Here is a 6,000-nt window from a genome sequence, read left to right as displayed (position 1 = left end):
CATGTGAAGTATCACTGTGAACGTTAGATCGAGGGCAGTAATTCTAGCACAAGACCTCATATGTAAACCTAAAATGGTGACCTGTAAAGGCTTTGAAAGTGTCACCTATGGATAATAGTAATGTACGGAATTTGTCGCCGTTGCATGGGCATGCACAATTTTAAAGCATATCATGTTTTGGTATCCATCTTTTACATTTTAGCAAACAATTGAGCAATATATTGTGTTTTTGTGCATTCTAAAAAATTTATTTTTTTCCCAAAAATTTGTGTTTGAAAAATCGCTGCACAAATACTGCGTGAAATAAAAAATTTAAACTCTCACCGTTTTATTCTCTAGGGCCTCTGCTTTAAAAAAATATATAACGTTTAAAGGTTCAAAGAAATGTTCTAGCAAAAAAAACCCTGTTTTTTTCAAGTAAACACAAAGTGTTAGAAAAGGCTTGGTCTTCATGTGGTTAGAAAAGTGGGTGATATCTGGCATAAGCTTCTAATGTTGACCCTGAAATGCCAGGATAGTAGAAGCACCCCTCCCCCCAATTACCCCTTTTTGGAAAGTAAGCACTCCAAGCATTTGCCTGATGGGCCTCTGGGGTTGAGAAAAGTGGCCTGCACAGCGGGAGGTAAGCGGTCTGGACAGAGCTGACATAGACCGCTGCTGCCGCTCACCTCCCCCTATGCGCTATGCCTAAAGCAGGAGAAGTGGCAATGACGGCTCCAGTGACAAGCAGAAAGTGCTGCCAAGGATATACAGACACCTCCCAGGCCAGCCGCTGCACTCAGAGCCAAACTGAAAGGACAACAGCGGCCTCTCTGCTTCCCCGGCTTGCACATTGTGACAGCTTTGTAGCGGAGGTGGATTGGGCTGTCTCTTTGCTGGTTGAACTGTCTCTTTGCTGCTCGAGCCGTCTCTTTGCTGAATGGGCTGTCTCTTTGCTGGTTGAGCTGTCTCTTTGCTGGATGGGCTGTCTCTTTGCTGGACGGGCTGTCTCTTTGCTGGATGGGCTGTCTCTTTGCTGGTTGAGCTGTTGTGATACGTGTGTGACAAGCCTGTATAGAATGAGTGTATAGATTATAATTGAACACTTGGTTTTTCTGTTACCGGTATAACAGGTTATTACAGGCCTTGGTTTTACACTGTTATAGGTATAACAGGTTATTACAGTTCAGGCTTATTTGTGCAAAGGTGGATGAAACTGGTTTTATCTATAATTATGACTCATTGTCATGAGATAGGGCACACCGTGAGAACAAGCAACTGAGCATGAACCCATGCTGTGTTCACATGGCGGAACTTACACACGAGTAAAATATCAATTTTGTCTTATAAGAAGGGGGAATTTCTGAGGAGCAAACGGGACTTCATCTTGGTGCGGCAGACGTGTCTTACGATGTTTTCCCGGTTTCCTCCTCGCTGATTGCTGGAAGTCCCCCAATCGAGGCGACGAGTGATGCTACAATATCCGGTGATGTATTGATGCTTACGCTTTATGATTTATTTTATATATGATTAGCTATAACCTGTAATAGGGAATATTAAATATCAATAAATATACTTTTTTTATATTTTACCTCAAAAGACTTAGTCTTTGCCTATCTAGTATGATAGTGAGTGAGGTGTAGTCTTAATTTTGAGCAGGTAAAACATAAATATGCGTAGTCGGCAGGATCATTTGGGGAAAATGTTGTTGTTTTAAAGTATTTTGTTTTGGGAATTTCAGCGGAGACCTCTTTTGCGCAGAAGAGTCTTCGTGCAAAATCTTGAAAATTGGCTTTTTGCCAATAAGGTTCAAATGCTTATAGAAGGACACCAGAAAGTGATATTGAAAAATTAAGGACGGAAATTGGAAGTGTGCATTCAGATGTTTTATTTGAACCTGTTGGCACTTTGCCAAAAGTTTTGAATTAGTATATTTTCCACATAGATGTTAAAAGAGGGACGGGACTTTGGGAGGTTCAACTAGTAAAAGAGTGGGACCTCTGACCAGAGTCACGGCCATTTGGCACTTTGCCAAAAATTTTGAATTGGTATATTTTTTAACATAGATGTTAAAGAAGGGATGGGACTTTGGAAGGTTCATCTAGTAAAAGAAGGGAACCTCTGACCAGAATCATGCCCACTTGGCACTTTGCCATAAATTTTGAATTAGTATATTTTTAACATAGATGTTAAAAGAGGAACGAGACTTTGGGAGGTTCAACTAGTAAAAAAAAGGAACCTCTGACCAGAGTCATGCCCATTTGACACATTGCCAAAATTTTGAAACATATAACTAACATCCCCTATACATATAACTAACATAACTAACATTTTGAAAAAAACTAACAATGTTTAGGAAGAAAAATAAAGACAAAGTGAAGAAAAAGTGAAGGTATCCGGCTGGACCGAGGCTCCATATAATACTGTTGCTAAAGAATTAATTACACAAAGTTTGGCTGAATCATAGGAGAATAAACTAAAAGAGACAGAACCCCTTGATGTTGTAAATGTACTCAAGGGAATCCCTGCCAAGGCAGGTGATGTAGTAGCTGTAGGCAGACGCAGTTGGATTTTGCTAACTGCATACAGGAAGATTCATAAGAAATTACATCAGGTAATAAAGAATTTCCATCAACTAGAGCAGAAAACTATAAGACAAGAAGGTAAAATTGTTCTTCTGCAATGTAGACAAAAATTGTTGAAAAATAAATTAAAACATTATCAAAATATAGCTGAGATAGCAGCAGTAAAAGTGGCCCAAATAAAGTATAGGTAAAGAAGGGGAAGAGTGAACCATGGAAAAATCCATCGGACAATAGCAGCAGCCATAATTAATTAGGATCTGGATAAATGGGATGCTGATGTATGGAATTCCTCATCAGATGATAATTGGGATGACTGTCCGGGAGGACCTGGTTACCCGGACCCTAAAATAAACCCTCATTTTAACCTGGAAAGTATATCCAATTATTAGGAGAAAGAAAATAGAAACAAAAGGTGTAAGAAAAAAAGCTATAAAGGTAGCATTGGTTATGGATAAAACTAATAGATATCTGAATATTTCCACGACTTCAGCTGCCCAAAATAGGATAATTAGGAATGTATAAACTTGTAATCATGTATAAATATGTAATCATGACATTGTTAATATCATTAAATAACAGTAGATGGAATGAGATAGTGGATAAGATGACTGAATTGTAGGATATGGAAGAATGGATTAAATCTTCCTCCTCTGGAGATAAAAGAGAACAATAACTCACCTCCCCCTCAGAAAAAAAATATGAATAATCACCTGTCCTGGAAAGATATGTTCCAGGATTTACTTAAAGCCAGAATTCCTAACGAACACATTGATGAAAAAGATACACAAGTATTATAAAAATTATATAAGCAAAAAATGCTGTCAGCAAGAAAGGTTGATAAGAAGAGTGCAGAAATAAGATTAAAAGAACATAAGGATGTAGACAAGAAACAACATAGGAAACAGGTGCTCATGAATGAAATGAAAATAAAACAAATGAATATAGCATTGACCGAGTTGTGTGAGTCTACTACTGACTATAAATATTGTATATGAATACATAACATATCTGCTGAGACCCCAGACTGCTATGAAGTCATAGAGAACCATAGAAACCTGGTAAATGTTTTACAAGCTTGATGGTTTAAAAAAGTAGATATGCTGATTTTGTTTTTTTTTATTCTATGTTGTTGCTAAATTTTGCATGTGCATTTGTAACATGTCTTTAAAGAACCCGGATTTAACTATATTAATAAAAATTAGAAAAATGTTTAATAAGGATGGAATGAATGTGTATGTTGAGAAAAATACATAGTAAAGAAATGTGAAGAAAAAAGGTGTGGCAGGACATTGAAAGTTCTGTTCAAAACATGACCGTAACTGTTTATCATGTGGATGCTCATGTCTCTTTTGACTCATTAGAATGTTTGTTTAATTCTCAAGCAGACACTGCTGCAGCTATATCCAAAACATCCGATGCAGAAAGAGAAGCTGAAATTCAAGAAATATGGCTGCAGAATACAGCCCTTTAGACTCACCAAAAAAATAGACATTTAAAAAAAAAAGCCACTTACAGGTGGGCACAAGTGAGAGGCATACCTCTAACTAGAGATGAGCGAAGTATTCAAAAATTCGATTCGACTGATTCGGCGAATTCGTGGAAAAATTTTGATTCGAGTCGAATATATTCGCTGTGAATTTAACTTAAAAAAGGGTGTTTCTAGGCTTCAGAGAGACTTAATATTAGTGCAGAACACTGTACCTTTAATTTAAATGTCCTTGGAGTCTGCTGGGGAAGAGAAATAATACTGTCAGTCAGTATGACATGCAGATGAGTGCCGTCGATCTTAGAATCACCGCACACTTCACTCATTTGGGCAGTCACGGGGCCAAAACCAGAGTGTGGAGCCACAGTGTGGCAGTGGAGGCAGCAGCAATGGGAGGCCATACAGCACCCTATGACAAAAATGGAAACCACCAGCAGTGTGAGGAGACCTGAAAGTGGCACATGGCAGAGTGTGGCAATAGAGACAGCAGCAATGGGAGGCCGTACAGGGACCCATGACACACTCTGGACCTGGCAGCAGCATGAGGAGGCGGTACAGGGGCCCATGACAGATTACGGGCCTGGCAGCAGCATGAGGAGTCGGTACGGGGGCCCATGGCAGATTACGGGCCTGGCAGCAGCAATGGGAGGCCGTACAGGGACCCATGGCACACTCTGGACCTGGCAGCAGCATGGGGAGGCGGTACAGGGGCCCATGACAGATTACGGGCCTGGCAGCAGCATGAGGAGTCGGTAAGGGGGCCCATGACACACTCTGGACCTGGCAGCAGCATGAGGAGGCGGTACAGGGGCGCATGACAGATTACGAGCCTGGCAGCAGCAACTTGGACAGGAGGACGTTCAGCTTCTGCACCGTCGGGTGCGTGCTCGCAAACTGTTGTCTCTTGGAAACGGATTCCAAGAAAGACTGCTGACGGAATCCGTGAAGAGGAGTAGCAGGAGAAGGAGCATCTGAATGAGCGGAATATGCCAACAAGCGACAACAGGGGCCCATGACAGATTACGGGCCTGGCAGCAGCATGAGGAGTCGGTACGGGGGCCCATGGCAGATTAGGGGCCTGGCAGCAGCTATGGGAGGCCCGTAATCTGCCAGCACCCTATGACAAAAAATGGAACCCACCAGCAGTGTGAGGAGACCTGAAAGTGGCACATGGCAGAGTGTGGCGATGGAGACAGCAGCAATGGGAGGCCGTACAGGGACCCATGAGAGACTCTGGACCTGGCAGCAGCATGAGGAGGCGGTATAGGGGCCCATGGTAGATTAGGGGCCTGGCAGCAGCTATGGGAGGCCCGTAATCTGCCAGCACCCTATGGCAAAAAATGGAACACACCAGCAGTGTGAGGAGACCTGAAAGTGGCACATGGCAGAGTGTGGCGATGGAGACAGCAGCAATGGGAGGCCGTACAGGGACCCATGAGAGACTCTGGACCTGGCAGCAGCATGAGGAGGCGGTATAGGGGCCCATGGCAGATTAGGGGCCTGGCAGCAGCTATGGGAGGCCCGTAATCTGCCAGCACCCTATGACAAAAAATGGAACACACCAGCAGTGTGAGGAGACCTGAAAGTGGCACATGGCAGAGTGTGGCGATGGAGACAGCAGCAATGGGAGGCCGTACAGGGACCCATGAGAGACTCTGGACTTGGCAGCAGCATGAGGAGGCGGTATAGGGGCCCATGGCAGATTAGGGGCCTGGCAGCAGCTATGGGAGGCCCGTAATCTGCCAGCACCCTATGACAAAAAATGGAACACACCAGCAGTGTGAGGAGACCTGAAAGTGGCACATGTTTGGGGCATGATTCATGGCGGATTTAGTCAGTTGTGTCAGGAACTGGTGGTTTGAAATCCAGACTAATCCACGCCTGATTCATTTTCACAAACGTGAGTCTCTCCACACTTTGGGTGGACAGTCGTGTCCTCCGCGGAGTTGC

The 6,000-nt window shown here is 43.1% G+C and overlaps 1 protein-coding gene across 1 annotated transcript in view; it reads left to right on the top strand.

Moving 5' to 3' along the window:
• The first annotated feature begins 1,355 nt into the window (after nt 1–1,355).
• The window catches only part of ECHDC1 (ethylmalonyl-CoA decarboxylase 1), a 72,253-nt gene continuing 67,608 nt past the window's right edge, over nt 1,356–6,000 (top strand). Inside the window, exon 1 of the mRNA XM_089686459.1 lies at nt 1,356–1,465. The gene's annotated coding sequence lies outside the window, so the exon portion shown is untranslated. The remainder of the gene's footprint in view (nt 1,466–6,000) is intronic.

This window comes from Staurois parvus, unplaced genomic scaffold (genome assembly GCF_062004578.1).
Source record: "Staurois parvus isolate SC_StPar_1 unplaced genomic scaffold, SC_StPar_1.0 ptg000397l, whole genome shotgun sequence".
Classification (NCBI taxonomy): Eukaryota; Metazoa; Chordata; class Amphibia; order Anura; family Ranidae; genus Staurois; species Staurois parvus.
The sequence above is the reverse complement of the archived record's forward strand: the minus strand, read 5'-3'. Positions and strand labels throughout refer to the sequence as shown.